At 42.7% G+C, this 17,549-nt stretch overlaps 1 long non-coding RNA gene across 1 annotated transcript; it reads left to right on the top strand.

Annotated features, from left to right (window-relative positions):
- Window positions 1–8,648: 8,648 nt before the first annotated feature.
- On the top strand, window positions 8,649–17,213 carry LOC144123068 (uncharacterized). Its single transcript, XR_013312995.1, has 3 exons — window positions 8,649–8,740; window positions 14,967–15,026; window positions 17,172–17,213. It is a non-coding gene; the product is annotated as an uncharacterized LOC144123068 (long non-coding RNA).
- Window positions 17,214–17,549: the final 336 nt, after the last annotated feature.

Raw genomic sequence — 17,549 nt, 5'->3', positions numbered from 1 at the left:
TTTTTCGCGTTTTTTATGCAGCTTGACCAGTTATAACCTCCTCAGAATGTACTCAAAACATCAGAAATTGTCCTTTTGAGGCTATTCTGAGGATGTCCTGAGGCCGGACATGAGGACCTTTCTAGTACATTTTGAGGACCATTTGAGGATGTCCTGAGGATAAAGAATGTCCTCAAAAAAACATCCTCAGTATGTCCTCAGGATATTTCAGTGTTGTCTGGGGGGTCTCACAAGCCACATCGATGGCTGTACTTGAAGGAAAAGGAGGCACCTGCCGGGACGTATGGCTTCACCGCTTTCATCATCATCATCATAATCATCAGCCTTACTACACCCACAGCAGGGCAAAGGCCTCTCCCATGTCTCTCCAATTAACCCTATTTCACCGCTTTACCAATGCGCTTTGATAGGTATGAGGACTCGGCGATCTGTGAATAGATAGTGATACATTCTGCACATATAGGGATTACCGCAAAAGGGGTATAGCATGACGCTGTTGGGGTGGAAAATATCCCCTGCGGCTTTTCACGAAAAGTAGCCAGCGGTCGTTCTTCCGCGGTAACGTTTGGTTCCTCACACTTAACTTTGTGTCAGCAGGTTCACTATGATGTCATTCAATAAGTTAGTACAATCTTGTTGATAGCGCGCAGATAATCCGAAAACTGCTTTAAACCTTAAGCAAGCAGTATAAATGGCAACAATGGTTGGTTTAATTGTCCGAGGCAAAATATGGGCTGGGAGGGACGCCGTATATAGGGCTCTGGACTCATACCTGAGGCTTTGGCGCCCCTAAATAACAATCTGGGCCATGTGCTGGCATCTCGCAGTGCATGCATGTTTCTCTTCTGGCAGGTGCAGCGGGTAGAGCTACGCATGTCTCTGGTCAGCACTCTGGAGGAGCTTATACGTAAGATGGTAATGAGCTGGCACAGAGAAATTTTCGATATGCAAAATTGAGGTCAGTGTGGTAATTATCTAGCTAGACAGACTCTATTGTCGATGCTACATAGCGAGACAGGATGAATCAGTTGCATTTGTGGACTGCTAACTGAATTAGAACAACGATAAAACTTCGAAGAAAGTGACGCTGTTTGATAGACTCATAGCTATTGAATCTGCCTCCTCATGATTCATTTTGTTGGAGCCGCTTTGAAAGTATAGTTCGTGGAAATAGCATAAGCTGCTAATGAATGCAAAGCAAGTTACATAGACAACCCTGACGGTTAGAATCAAGCGCAAAAAAAACCCCTTTTTTTAGAATTGTATGGCAATTGTTTCCGCCCTCTAGCTTTGCTTATCAAGTTCGGGGAACATTAGTGAGCCTACTCAATGATCAGAAGGCTGACTATGCCATTTGATATCATAAATGCTCATCTCGCAAGCACATAATCAGAGAACTGGAAAAAAATATCAGGTCCCCCCAAAACGGCGCCCCTCGCCGCGCATATGCCTATTTATGACTTACACGTGTATAATATGCTTGTGCCTTTTTTTACGATACTCGGCACCTGTGGTAAGCGGAGAAGTTATTCTCACTGCTGTATATAGTTCATACCCATTCCTGATGACGTAATTCGTTAAGGGCAATCTGGAGGACAAAAGTGAACCAGGATCGTATGCTGCATACTAAGGCAAGTCTGAGCGTTCGAAAGCATTCCCGTTTCCGCTCGTATCACGCAGCATTGGTTGAAGTGAGACTGCTTTGATCCCGCGGGTGGATACATCCTGCATAACAAGCCTGTATGCAATGGAGCCAAAGATATCAACCTCTCGTAACGTATGTCCGTGGCCAGTAAGAGTTCAGTGGGCGTGGCCGCAATTTTGTGCACCAGGAGCAGCAAAAATGCATCCCTTTTCCGCGCTTGCTCTGCTTGTGCACAGAGTATTGCGTACCTACCCCCAAGCATTCACTGATCTCCGCTAAGAAAATTTGGAGTCTGGCCTCCGCCCGCAGCACCGCTGCGTTTGCTGCCACGCTTGTGGCATTCTTAGGAGCTTCCATTTATTTTCACCTAATAATAAACGAAAATTTTTCTTAAATGGTGCATGTTTAAGTGAATTTAAAACGAGGCCTTATACTAATAACTTCCTTTCTTGCAGGCCAGACGTCCGGTAGCAGCGCGCGGCCGACTATGGCCGGTACGTCAAAACTTATTTCCCTGCCTTGTGAATTCACTGATGTCGCGCTAAAATACACTTCTTTTAATGGTGCAAAAGGGGACTGACCTGCAAAATTAGCTCAGGTACAGGCGGGAAATTTAGAGTGCATGTGGTCTGTCAGCTGTGGTGTTTAATTTTTTTGTGTTCACGGTTGCGGGGAGTGTTGCATTAGCTAACTCTAGAAAGATGCTAGCGCTAATGGGGAAAAAATTTCGTTTAAAACTCTGTGACAAAGGTTGTCCTAACGTACCCCGTTGCCTTTTGGCTTTGAATTATTGATGTGTTCGAAACCTACACATTAGGAACTGAAACCGTTCCCAAGCCTGCGATAGATTGATCTGTTGTGTTTTCTAGATGCTAACAAGTGGCGTTCTCAAAGCTACCTGATTAGCACCAAAATTATTAAAGGCGTACTTTTTGCAGTATTTGCTCCTAACCCTCGGATGCAGTCTTAAAGGAAAGCGGCGGAGTCGATAATTATTGACTGGTCCACAAACAAAAGTAACCTTGCGACTCGTGTCAAATAAGCATGAGCATATTGGATGGAGGTGTGAGACTTTCTTCGCCTAAACGATGGGCGCCTGTGTTTGATGCTCGCAGTCCAGGAAATATGTGTACTGCGTTTTCTGTGCTTTTTCACCAATTTATAGGAATCTCCAAGTTAAACGTATTTATTGAAGTAACGGTGGCATTGCTTTGTAAAGCAGTGGAGCGAGAATTTCTCTTTTTTGAGCATATGCAGCTTTCTTCGCTACATCCTGTGCTTATCATTGCTTCGTTTAATTATTAGGTTTTGTGGAAAATAGGATTACGTGTTTATGATGGCTTCTACAAATCAGTATGCATAAGTACAAAACTATTTCACTAAAGGAACCGGACTGACGTCAGTGGCCTATAACACACTAAAATACTAACAACGGCATTCATGTAGCCAGAATGCTTGGCAATCTCCACAGAAGACTACGGCAGAGGTCGAAAGCTTTTAGGCGTGATTTATCATCTGGTTCGCAGAATATCTTTTCTATCATTAACTACAGGCCTCAAGAACGCCAGTCTGATTAGAAATTTCAATATTCAATACTGGTATTCTCTAAATTACCATGCTAGGAGCCATCAAATTTTTTTTTAGAAGAAAATCTGCCTCTACAATTTCGAAGAAGGTGAGATTAGTACCGGGGACAAACTTCGTCAACAAAATGGTGGAGGATGTGCTGCAATGATGTTTTGAAAAATATCTGCTGCGTTTGCTAGTCTCCAAAAAAAACTACCTATTTCCAAAACATCGTTGTTAGCTTAGATGGGGCACACCCGAGAGAAAGCCACCCATTAGTAATGTATGGTTGTGTACCAAGGTCCTGAAAGGATCGATGTGCATGTTGGCTCCAAGCCATGTGAGCATTTCAGTGGCTTCTTATACTGCCCTATAATGACTAAAGTAATCTTGGCAGTCTTTTAAAGCTTTACCTGTTTGAGCCGTGTAGTCATTACTCACTGCTTGCTCTTCACAGCAAGTTTGACCGATGAGTGCAACCATAGGGGTCATGCAGGTTACACAAATTTGCGTTAGGACAAGAAGTCGTGACAACGCAGTTAGATGCTGTGGTGAATGTAAATAGAAAAACCTTCCTCTAGCTTTCTTTCCATCACATTCGGCTGGTTAGGGCAGGGGTGTTTCAGAATATTTGCTGTAACTTTTTCGAGTTATGATAGGGCAAAAAGAGTACCGTACACCGCTTAATGGCGTGGCTTTGGTTGTGGATTTCCTTTTCATCTTATTTTCAAAATAGGCTCGCATTTTCTAAATTCTGACTTTGAAATTGATTAATAAGAACAAATCGTTATAAGACTGCTTAACTTAACTTTGCAGGCCCAACCACTGGGCTTGTGCGAACATCTAATCTCATCCTCCCATCAAACTTTATGCCACCCCTGCTACGCTCGCCTTCTCATGAAATAATTTTCTACTCTAAAGAGCAACCGGTTGTTTTCCTACGCTGAGAGATTATTGTAGTTACTACTCGTGTGGTAATTGGATGCTAAACAAAACTTTATTTGAAATCTTACGTGTTGTGTTAAAAGGAAACACGTCGAATTTCGAATCAAGAGTTGTGTAGAAACGCTCATAAAGGGTGCATGTTGACTACTAGAAAATGGGCGAATTGATTACCTGATTGAGTTGTGTATAATGATGAAATAAAACTCGGGGAACTTTTAAACCTCTTTATTGCCAGCTGCGTATTTTACTGTCACCGGCTGCTAGGTAGAACAAGTTCAAACGATGTCTGCAGGCGAGGGGACTTCAAATAAAGCTCAATTCGCCGTCTGATACTCTGGGCAGAGGGCAAAATGGATGGAATGGAATCCTCCTAGTGAACTGAGGCGTCATGGCGAAAGGATGACAATGCACAACTGAAACGTGGCTCCACGGGAAGAAGTTAGTGGCTGGCTACTGTGGCAGGAGGGCGTTACGACGGACCAGTGCACAACCTAGGTGTGGACCTAGGACAGAATTGAAAAGTACTTGGCGAAACCAAAGCTACTGGAGCTTTAGCAGTTATACGTAACATTCTCTAGACATGAATTTCCATTAAATGTCATTGATGAACACCACGCAAAAAATAGATACCTTTTAAATGGCCCCTAAGTTTCCTTACCCTGCTCTGCTCAGTGGCCTTCTCGTAATATGATAATAAAGGGTTTAACCTTTTAGGGTTAAGTATGAAACCAATAAGATGCTTCATGACATGGGTGATACTGAATGGAAATCATAGAAGCTATAAGGAACGAATACCAATATGAGAGGTATAAATAGCAAAGCGATTTTCATATAGTCTATAATATGAATTGAATATTCGTATTACTGTATACGAGTGGGTCATATAACCGGCTTCTGTGGAGACATCTTAGTTTTTGGCACATAATACACGTCGTTAATTCCTATGAAATAGAACGATTTCTCATCAGGAACAGTAAATGGCAGAATGCGGTGAATACAAAAGAAAATAGCCTTTTTGGTTACCTTTTGACTTCAGATGAGGAGGAGACGTAAGTAAAATATGTACAGTAAGTTATTTCTTGCATTAACCCCGGCATCAAAGCAGCCTTGTAACTAAGCATCGCTTTACTGGCGCTGTTCACAGTGCTGTTACGTATGGTGCGATTCAAAACTTGTTATTGTAGGGCGTAAATGGCTTTGATTTTAAGTGGAGGTACCGAAAGCTGTGGCTCAGTGCTACCAAATATAATCCCAGCCACCTATTTAGTATTGTGGCCCTCCGAGGCAACACGAGTGAACAATCTCAAGCATGGCTGCTGTGGATACATATGGCAGGTAGTTTTGTCGTAAGAGGAAAGGTTCTGAAAATTCTGTACAATGTGTACACCGCAACGTTTGAGATTTACATTGTAAACAGCTATATAACTTCTCGTAATAACTTTAGTGTGTATCTCCAGCATTTCTGCTGTTTTGGCATAATTTTTACCCATTGTTTCACTCATTTGGGAATTAGCAATGAGAACGTGCGAATATGAATAAATTTTTAAATTAGACGTCGAAACTGGTACTAGATATCGAAACTCATAAGTACATACACTGCATTTAGTGACCTCAGCTTGTATGTGAGACTTAGTCCCTTAATTTAGCTGCCGAAGTAAGGGTAGTATTCTGCAAAAAAATTTTTGGTGTTTCGTTAGAGACAGAATGCTGGACGAAAAAGAATTTTTGTTGAGTACCTTATGGATGCTATAAGCTGGGAAAAGTAAAACGGCGATAAATCAAACTAGTGCGTAGATAAATTAGGAAGTCTTCTGGTAAAGGCTGGCTGAAGCTGGCATAGGACTGTGCCAGAAGTGGCCTAACAGTTGAGATGTGGCACGCCCATGTCCAACATTCTTAGAGAAAAATGTTGAAGAAAATTGTAAGACACCGTTAAGCAAATATTGAAGATAATGGTCCATTTGTCGTCAAGACAGAAAACTCTTTTAAAGTGTTTCCATCGATAGGATCGAACAATTGACTTCCCTCGGGTGATCTGCAAATATATTGATTGTTAGAATGAAATCTTCCAAAAGTTGCGTTCATAAACGGTTTTACGTTCAGGAATGATTTTATGCAGATTTGCTGGTTATGTTTAACTCTCAAAACAACTCATTAGTAGGTGCATATGCAATTGTGTTGTGGTGAGCATTGCGAGGCCGAGGTTATTGCCTGACTGGTCGGGGGCGCTGACTGGGCTTTCAAATGTCCAGTGCCAGTCGGTGCTTATGCATATTTTTGCGCGCGCAGGAAAAACACCTTGCAAAGCGATTACAGCAGCGCCTGTTTGATCGGTTGCAATGCAGGGAAAAGAAGACGCTGAAGTGGCTTCTTCGATTTATTTGCATCCTCCTCCTTCTCCTCCTAATCTGCGTTATCCTGATATTCTGTCGTAAGTAGCTGCAAATATTCTTTAAAGTGTTGTGTGTAAGAACACAGATTGGAAAGAGCTGCAGTTGGAGTGATCATTTTGAAGCGACAGCTTTACTACGAGACCTCGTGCTTTGATCGCCACGTGCTTTGATCTTGCATTGTAAGGTAGTCACGTGAGGTGTCAGTATCCCCGGTGGTTATCATAACATCGCTGAATTACTAGTGGCTCTGTTTTAAGCGTGATTGAGATTTTTAAAGTGGAATATACAAGTTTGTGTGCGTATATTCAAAATTGACAATTTCACAAAAGGGAGACGACTGACATCGCTTGACTATGCACGACACCAAAATGCTAACAAATGACATTCATCGAGTTGTTGTGCTTTCCAATCTTCAAAGAAGAGACTACAAGGGAGTTAGAATGCTTACCGGTACCACTTACGTAATGCTTACTGGTACTACTGAGGCAGATTAGAAGCTTAGAAGTTGTCGTGTGAATTTGAAGGTGCACACGCCACTCGCAATTCGAAAAATTTGTACCTTGTAGATTTTTGTGCCCGAAATTGCGGTGGGCGTACATCAATGCTGTTTTGAATAATATTTGATGCATTTGCTAGCTGGCAAAAAAATTTGCCTATTTCCAAAATAATCGGTGTTATGCTACATGGGGTGCACTCAAGAAAATGCTGCTCTTTTGGAATATACACTTGTGTATAAATGGCCTTAGAAGTTCAATGTGCATGTTAGCTCGGAGTGGTATGTGCACTTTAGTAGCTTCATAGAATGCTTTGTATTGAAGAAAAGTAGCGACGGGCATGTTTGCATCTTTCTATTTTGAGCTGTATACATGACACTCACTGGTTGCGCTTCAGAACAATTGCGACCAATGTGTGCAGGCGCGGCCGTGGTGGTACACCTAACTGAACTTGAACAGTTAGGCCAACGCAATTGAATGTTAAGGTAAATCTGTAAAAACTGTACTATAGCTCTGTTTCCAGCACATTGGGCCGCTTAGGACAGTGATGTTTTTAAAAAAATATTTGATCTGACCTTTACGAGTTGTTTGGTGGGAGTGGTTTATGTGCCTTTGGTTGGAGCATCTTTCTTTGTATTTTCAGCAACTAACAAGCGCATATTTTTTCTTAAACTCTAGTTTTACCCTCATTATTAAGCATCATTATAAACATTAAAACCATTATAACATTATAACCATCATTATCATTATTATTATAAACCATCATTATTAACAAAAAACCTTTACTATATTGGTTAACTTATTTCCTTGAAGGCTGAAACGCCGCTCTGGTGGACTTTTCTGAAGCTGAGCGTGCTTTGTCATGTGGGTCAAAGTTATGGCCCTGTCTGGCGAGTGATTTGCAGCAACCCTTTCTAGTTACTGCCGCGGTTAATGCTACTGAAAAGCAAGACGAGCTCCGCCATAGGCGGCTTATAGTGCAACGTGGTCGCTTTGGCAGGTATTGTTGCATTAGTTGTCTGTGCATGAATATCAGGTTGTAAAAATAGTCCAAATAATTTTCGCAATAAAAATTTTTTGCTCAAAATATCTGTCCTTTAAGCCATATGTTAGCCATTGTTTTTTACTCGTTGCATGTGTTTCAGGTAATCTTTTAAGTTACCGCTGTTTTTGGAATGAAATTCAATGAGGGTTCTTTGCAAAACTTCACTGCGTACGGAAGCTGCTTGCATGCCTTTCACAGCGCGATTTCTGTCTGCGTGCGTACAATGCGTGCGGCAGGAAATACCTGTTTTTAAAACATTATTCTGCGGAAATGTAAAGACAGTAGTGCGTGCCAAGAGAAAAAGGTGAGCGCTAAGACATCATCAGTGTAAACGTCCTCGTCCGTTCTTTACACTTAGGCACCTCCTTTGCACTCCCATGTCCTCCGAGAACAGGCATCTTTTGTTGGAAAGGTTTATAAAATGGTAGCTATAACTGCGTCTGAAGCACAGTTCTGCCTTTATTCAGAGCTGGTGCATTTGTCATCCAATGCATACGCATTTAATTGCGCATTACGTACGCATTTTATTACACATTTGACTGCATTTCATGCAGTGTTCGCACCTGCAGTGAGCCCGGATATGTGATCGAGTCTGTGCCAGCTTACGTGCACCTGAAGTGAGCAAAGGCATTCCTTCCCATCAAGCAAGAAGGTACGGTTTTAAAGTGACTCGCTCACAATGCTTGTTGAGAGACCGAATAAAATGTGTTGAATTTTCAGCCTCTGTCTGGGGCTTCTCTGTACTGTGGCCATCTAGTAGGCCTTGCCAAAAACCTTACGGACGTGTTGGACGAACACCTGAAGAGTAGGAATGCAGGGTTTGGTTTGGGCAGCGAGCCAGTTATTGAGGGAGGTAGGATGAATGGTTGGGTGTATTGTGCAGGCTTATTTGTGTGGGATTCATTGAATATGTGGAATTCTGTCTGAATATGCGTGAAAGATGGGATGGCCTCGTAGTATGGGAAATTTAAGAAAAACTCGAGGGTGCAAAAAAGCGATAATAATGTTTAGTGCCCGTGAACTTTTAATCGTGCAATTAAATTGACGCCCACTGCAATTTTACTGGATGCATCGCATCCCAAAATCGAAGCGAGCTTTGGGGAATGCTTACCCAGAAATTCTGTATAAGCGCACTTTTCAATGTGAGGTGGATTATGAACGCAATTTTTAGACTAACGATCAATATATCTGCACATGTTTCCCATCGGAGTAGTTTTAACTACTCGATACAATTGATGGACAAGGATTAAAATAGATTTTGCCAGCATCCGAAGTATGTACCATTACCTTAAAAATTTGTGCAACAAAAACGAGGACACTATTTCACTCTAGCCTATCAATTAAAAATGTCTAAGGATCCCGGACTTCAGAAAATGGAGCGGAATCCTGCACGTCATATTTTCAGTACTGCGAAGCTCAAGTAACCTTACCTCCTGGATAAGGCGTAATTGATCAGGTGTTGCAATTAGTCATTAACATTTTACCTTTTAGAATAATTTAAGCCTGCCATTGTGAACAATGTGTTTTATCAGCGGTCCACAGGTGTGTCAACACAATAGGCTGCGACTTTTGGCATGGACGCACGCAAATTTTATTCCTTGCTCTAAAGCTTTATTCTTATTATCCAGGTATAGTATATGATGGACAGAAAATACCAAAGAAAATGGGTAGGAAACGATAGAGATGCGAACAGCGCTGTTGTGATAAAACATTCTGGGGCTCTTGTAGGAGACCGCAACAATTAATGGTGACCAGATATGAAATGGGACTAGATATGGAATGCAAGGCCTTCATAATAATTCCTGCGAACCTCGGCACCACAGTCATCCGATGGTCATGAACAACGCCTTGTACATCATTGTTATAATGAGCAAGCAAACTCTTTCGCTCTGGCTTGAAATCACAGTAAAAAAATCTCCTCTTCACGTGCTGTTCGTCGTACCAAGGCGCATGTCCATTAACAGGGCTGAGAGAAGCACTGACAACTACAGCACTAAAACAGAATAAAACAGAGAAATCGGGTAGGCCGATGACCGGATATAGATTCGCCATGTATTGGGCCATGAAACAAAATGGTCACGGGTTCGCTGTGGGTTCAGTTTTTGTTATTCGAATAGGCTCGTTAAGGTTGTCGAGGTGTGGATGCAGTCATTGTGGCATAAATTTATTTTATGAGCCGTAATAATTTGATTTAGGAATGGCACAATATTATGAGCTGTACGGTCTCGTTTTGGCCAGTGTGTAGAGGCAAAACGTGAGATTTCAAACATTAAGATTTGCTATGTGCTTGTCTTCTCGTATTTGTGAGCATTATACTAGCATTCTGGGAAACAATTTAGCCTTTTTGGTAGTTGTGAATAATGAAATGAAGGTGTCAATTTGTAAACTTGTGCCACTTTTTGCCCCACCCCAATGTTTCCATCATACTGCAATTGGAGTGGTGCAGCTTTTGTCCCTTCTTAAAAAAAACAAACCTGTACCCTGCGAGTAGCAGGGCTATTTTTATGGTGGGTGGCTTAAATAATACTCCACATTGAGAAGCAAAGGGTATGAGTGGGAACGGGTGCGTCATTTTTATTTTGAAGCGTATGGTTTACATAAGATGCATATATAATCCACAATGCAGTGCTTTCAAATGTCTTTATGAACATGAATAACCGAACATGAATAATCCAATCTATGTGGCTCTTCGTGGCATTGCACAAGACCTGCACTTTACTGTCGTCCACTCTGCTACCCTCTGCCATCGTTAGAATTTTTAATTTTTCCGGAAAGCTTGTCGTATGAGTTTTATCAGGAATAATTGCTCTTAAATTTCATCGTCAGGGAGCAATTGATAGTATGAGCTCTTGTCAAGCTAATAATAGCTGGTGTGGCGAGCAGAGTGTTGTATGTGCATGTTGGTCATGCTTCGAAGTTAAATGCAATGAACAATTTGTCTGTCCCTTTTCTATCTGTCTACCATCATTTCCCTGCCATGCTATATTGAGTCTTAGTGAACCTTGCAAGAACGCTCGCGGTGAACCTGTACAGTAGTCTCTCACGGTCCCCCCACTGCAAACTGGCATTGGCAGAGCTACAGCGGAGATATCTGCCGCGCGGCACTGTGCGCCCACTGAATGCATCGTTGAACCGCACAAGCAAGAACCGGAGAATGTGTTTAGCTGGCGGCTCTCTGAGGGCAACACGCGTGCCTATATTTTTTGGCTATCTCCTCTAGTAGTGCACATGGAATCGAATAATACATGTCTTCAATAGTAAGGAAACACATTCGCACAGGGAGCTCTTCGCTCTAACAGGTACAGTGACAGTTAACATGCATCGCCGCTGTTTTCTGGCACGATGACACACGAGCAACAATGGAGTCCAGGATAGTTCTACGAAGCTTGGTTGATTCCTTCCTGTGCGCTGTTTAGCGGTCTAAAACGTCAGCTTGCGGGATCCGTGCATGAGCGAAGGCGCAAGTTGATGGGCTGAAATTTTATGCCGACGGGAGCCATATGTGACACCAGCCGGCTGGAAAACACATACTCCCTGTTTTTTAAGAAGCCTGACACTATGCGTATTCAGCAGGGTCGTATGATCATGAGTTCAGTTCTTTGGTTTACAGATTTGTCTTGTAAGAAGCGTCGACATTCCATTCCCGTGCAGTTCAATCATGTAGGCGTATAGGTAGGAGGAAAATTGTAGCCTTTCTTTGTCAATAACAATAGCTCTCGCTTCCATGCGCGATCTTTGACGCAATGTCAAGTCTTCGCTACGTACGCTTGCTCACAGGTTGTATCTCGTAGAATCCGGCAGCCCATTCCACAAAGGGTCCGGCGAGCTTTTTCTTACGACCGGTTCTCTTGTGTTTTCCTTGCACGATACGGGGGCACAGTTCATCCCGTTTGAACAGCTCTCGAGACACCGTAAACTTTGTAATTGCCCGTGAACCTGTCGGGTTGTGCGATACCTTTTATGTTATGGATACAGCATCACCGCCAGCTTTTCGTTAGTTTCAGCCCTTAGTCGTGCTTCGCAGCAGTGTTTCGACCACTGCCTCCATGATCTCACAGGAGAAGCCGACATATATGACACTGCACTGAGTAGTCTTGCATCACTATTCAGTGCACTCGAAAATAGTTAAACGTGGTATTAGCACTCTCAGCCTTTGGTGTGCTGTCCTGATTTGTCTTCAAGATTACAGACATTTGGGATCGTGATGGCGGAGGCTGAAACAGCAACGATAAGTAAAAAGAGCGACAAAGAAATTAAACGAAAATGAAACTGGTTGTTAATGCCCTATGTGCATAAATTGTCACATAACTGGAAGATTGGTAAATACTTAGAGGAATTCCTCAAAGATGACTAGATTTGTAAAAAAGGTGTGGGCCCGCCTACTTTTTACGAAGAAAGAAGCTGAGTGCTGCATTAGCAATGCTTGTTTTTGTGGTTTGCATGCGTGAGGGAGGAAGCAATACCATGTGTGCAAAATGGAACCTGTTTTTTTTGCCGCACGTGCCCTTTAATTTTTTCCTCAAATTTTCATAATGAAGTTACCTGAAATCAAATTGTCCTGTTTCGTGTCTTTTGTACTTCTGCTGTCCTCAAATAGGACCCAAACTGACTTCCAAACTTCGAAAGCAATCGCCACCATAAAAAAAACCAACAGTACTGAATAGAGGTATTGCTCGTCGTAAAGTATGAAGACACAAGCAGGGCACTTGAGCGTGCATCGTCACCACATTGGAAAGTAATTCCTGTTGCAAGAGTGCTTTGTAATCTTACCTCTGAAGTCACTTGCGTGGTTGGAACTTAGCATTGAAACGACGGAAGTGCCCACTTCCCCACACCATATTCTCGAACTTCAAATTGCTGCTTACCAATCAGACCATTGTCAGAAAGCTATGGATGTCACTACATCAAGTAACTACAATATACACTAACCTGCCCAGTCCTGACAGAGGATTTTTCAAGCGTATCCTGATATTCAAGCTACCCAGTTGATAACTCTAGAAATAATGCATCTGAAAGTGCAGGACATAGCTTCTGTTCGGAAGACAGAGGACGACGTTCCATCACTTCTTTAATTCAAGCTTAAATAAACTCAAAGGAATCTGGCCAGTCCCACCATACAGCGCCTAATTTGTAGTTACTGAAATCATCTTGTCCCCAGTGCTTGCAGTCAGTCACCTAAGTCGTTTTCTGTTTCTTCTCGAAACATTCTTTCAGTGGGTACTTAAGCTCTTATGAGCCCATCTGTTTATAGTTTGTTACTTAGTGTTCATCAGATCGCCATTTAGGAATTGTAGTTTTCTTATAGTTCCTTATTTAATCCATCCAGAAGCTATTCCATTCTGAACGAAGGAAATGTGTATAAGAGCTAGCAGTTCATTTCGTGTTGCGAATATAGGCTGTAGCTAAGGCCACTTCATGGGGCTATACCCCACACCAACTGCTACTTTTGTCGTCAGAAATGAAGTTTGTCCTCCTCCTCTTATTGCGAATGTAGGCTGTAGTTCCCAACAAAATAAAAAAAATCGTAAGCTCAGTCAACGTGCTCATTTCTGACTAGAACAGTAGACTGCGCTATTTCTGCGCTCATGTTTTCGCTCTGTGACCTTCTTCGGCTATACTGTCTACATCAATGCCAAGGGCAGTTGTCTGCTGTAGGAAAGTTTTATCGTCTGTCGATTACAGTCAGAGTTCTCTGCCAGTGTAGCCGCCGTTAGAGGAAGCTTGTCTTCAAACCAAACCCCAGCCAGTTTTACTGTTTTTAAGTTTCTCCCACTGATGAGATATTTTGGTTCTAGCGAACTGAATCCTGCTGATGGCTGGATGACTGTGGAGGCGTCTTTATCACAGCTGCTGATTTCTTCCTGTGAATTCGAACCTTGAGCATCGCTACTAACCCGCTGAGTTATCGCTGTCAGACAATTTTGCATCAATCTGCTACAAAGAACCTCTATTTGTCGATCGACAAACTGTTGTCGGAAACATAACGAAGGCACAGCTGAGTTCCCAAGAACCCAAAGCATACCTGTAGATTAAAGCAGCGTCATAGTGGTTTCACAAGTATTTTTCAAAGTAGAAGTTACTTTCCCTAGATTATGTTACAAAACTCTTAATAAAGCTGCTAAGTTGTGAAGAGGTTCTAATGGGCAAAATAAAAAAAGCTTGTGGAAGAGAACGTGCACGGTAGGTGAACATCACCATATTTACCTGCACACTACGCTGAAACGATAAGCCTGCAGTGTCGTCTAAGGTATAGGGATAACAATAGTGTTTTGAACAGGACAATTCGGCTTAATGCTAGTGGGTATTCGAAGCGATGAACCATGAAAGGAATATACCCGGAGTACACATGGAACGAGAAGGTGACAGCCCCACCCCCCTCCACTTCGACCCTCGACAATAAGCAGTAAGAGGAATGCCGGAGCTAAGACAACAGAGACCGTCATGCTATCACCTATAGCCCAGGTGGTCGATATTTTCGATGCATTTCACTGTGGTGTCCCTCACAGCCTGGCCAGAGTCCTTCTGGGGCGTTAAAATCGCCATAAACAAAACGCAAACCAAACGATCGTCCGCTCTTTTGAAAAATGTCTGTGAAGCGCTAACCGCATGGTTGAAGCCTGCCATAAATATAAAATGTGTAATCAGCCTCAATAAACATAAACCTAGTCCAAAATAAGTGCTGCCTAAGCAGCACAGGTAGCCGGCCAAGTATTAGGAATGTATTGGGAAATGCTGGTCCTACGAAGGAGCAATGTGAAGTCATTCCTTTCCAATATTAGGCCAATAATTACCTATGCTGTTCGGGTACGTGCTCCGTTAAAACTGTCTAGCGCTTTCAAATTGTTCTGATCAGGAAATTTTCGTTCACCCTTTTCCAGGTGTTCCTTCCACCCTGCCGACCACTGGACAGCCTTCTACAACTTCACATCCCGCGAGCGGTATGTATTTGTACCACTATGTATGGTTAATGAAGCTGTAAAATTATCAGAATATATATATATCTTTCGTCTTCTGAGAAGGTTGCACACCTGTTAAAGCAGGTGGCACTGGCATGGAGTAACGAGAGCATTTTTTTATGTTCTGCATCCATAACCGTTCGATCTCCTGCGCAGGTTATGAAGATAACACGTTGCATGAAACTGATGATATAATCGCCAAATGTTGCCAAGTTTCGTAATCATAAGTTTTTCACTGCGCGGTATGACAGTGGCTTTGAGAGGTTGCATTGACATATCATCATTAAAGGCTTCCCATCACTGAACAGCCGGCGTCGTACTCAGCGTGGTTGGTTGAGAGTGAAAAATTTACAAGAAAATCTTTATAATCAATCTAGGACACATAGGACACACAAGACACACAGGAGTAGGGCCACAAACGTCACGTGACCTTGTGACGTCTTCACAACCTGCTTACAGGAATGTGTGCAAATCGCCTATTGTCACCACTGGCAGTTTACTGACTGGAAAACGAAAGCAACCTGACAGCTTTTCACTGAAACCGAAACCTGGGAGCTTTTCACTGAAAGTAGCTGTCTGTTGATGCTCCGCATACTCCATGTAATGTAATAAGCTTCACTATTATGCAATTCAATAAGATAAACGTGCTTATAGCGCGCAGAGAATACAAAAACTGAGTTTTAAAACTACAGGAAGCAGGATAAATTGCAGAAATTCGTGGTTTAATGTCCCAAAGTAACATTTGGGCTGTGAGGGACGTCATATAGAGGGCTCCGGACTCATACCTGAGGCTTTGAGGCCCCGTAAGAAACAACCTGTGCCATGTGCTGACATCGCGCAATGGACGCATGATTCTTTCTCTTCTGGCAGCTGCAGCGGTTAGAGCTACTCATTGATCTAGTTACGACAATCCCGAGGAGCATATGCGTAAGATTTTAGTGCGCTAGCGCCGAGAAATTATCTAGCTACTAGCTAGATGTTATGCACAAGATGGTAGTGAGCTGGCGCCAAGAAAGCTAGCTAGACGTATGCACTACTGTCGATGCTTCTTTGCGAGACCAGACGAACATTTTGCATTTGTGGACTTGTGCCTGAATTACTACAATGAGAACAACCTCGAAGCAAATAACTCTTTGAAGAGGCTGATAGATTTTGAATCTGCAACCTCGTAATTCATCTTGTTAGAGCCAATTTGAAAGTATAGTTTGCAGCAATAGAATAAACTGCTAAATAATGCAAAGCAAGTTACGTAGACAATCCTGACGGTTAGAATCAAGTGCAAAACCCCCTTTTTAGAATCGTATGGCAATTTTTTACGCTCTCGAGCTTTGGTTATCAAGATGGGCGAACATTAGTGAGCCTACTCCATGATCAGAAGGCTGACTTTGCCATTTGATATCTCGAAATGCTCAGCTCACAAGTACGCGATCAGTGAAATGAAAAAAAAAATAATCAGGTGCCCCCAAAACGGCGCCCCACACAGCACATATGTCTCTTTACGAGGTAGACGCGTATGATTGTGCCTTGCGATACGGGCGAGTTATGGTAAGCAGAGAAAAGTCAGTTTCTCACTGCTGTATAAAGTACATACCCATAACTCTTTAGGAAATAGCCAAATGTAATATGGCCTAATTAGACTTTCTGCAGCACATATGCGAACCAGGATGGTATGCTGCATACTAAGGCAAGTCGAGCGCTCAAAAACATTCACATTTCCGCTCGTATCTTGATTGAAGTGTGACTGCTTTCATTCCCTGTGTAGATACACCCTGCATAACCAGCCTGTATGCAATGGAGCCACAGATAGCAAGCTCTCGTAATGTTTGTCCGTGGCCAGTAAGTGCTCAGTGGGCGTGGCCTCAATTTTGTGCGCCAAGAGCAGCAAAATGCATCCCGGTTTGTGTCAACATTCACTCCAGACTTGCTCTGTTTGTGCCCAGAGTTGTTGTGTACCTGTTTAACAAGCCACATTCCAAGCATTCACTGATCTCTGCTAAGAGAGTCTGCAGTCTGGCCCCACCCGCAGCACCACCCACGCCTGTGGAATTGGTAGTGCGTTCAGTTTATTCTAGTTAATTGTAAAAGCTGGTTTAGAACAAGGCCTTATACAATTAACTTCCTTTTCAGAAGGCAAGGCCTCCCTTCCAAGTGGGCGGCCAACATCGGCCGGTACAGAAAAGCTTATTTCCCTGCCTGGTCAACGCACTGTAGTCAAGCTAAAATACACTTACGTTTAAGGCCGCGATAGGGGACTGACCAGCAAAATTAGCTCAGGCACAAGCTGGCACTTCAGAGTGCATGTGATATGTCAGCCGTGTAGTTCATTGTGTTTAATGTTTTCGCGTTGACGGGGAATGTTGCATTTGTTAACTCTAGAGAGATGTTAGCGGTAATAGGGGAAAAAATTCGTTTAAATCTCTGTGACAAAGGGTCTCGTAACTTACGCCGCTCAGAGTATTGCTGTTTTTCTTTCCTTCTGCAAAGGTTATTTTTAGGAGCCAGTTT

The sequence above is a fragment of the Amblyomma americanum genome, chromosome 3 (genome assembly GCF_052857255.1).
Source record: "Amblyomma americanum isolate KBUSLIRL-KWMA chromosome 3, ASM5285725v1, whole genome shotgun sequence".
NCBI classification, from domain to species: Eukaryota; Metazoa; Arthropoda; class Arachnida; order Ixodida; family Ixodidae; genus Amblyomma; species Amblyomma americanum.
Note: the sequence above shows the minus strand (reverse complement) of the source record. Positions and strands in the feature narration are given on the sequence as shown.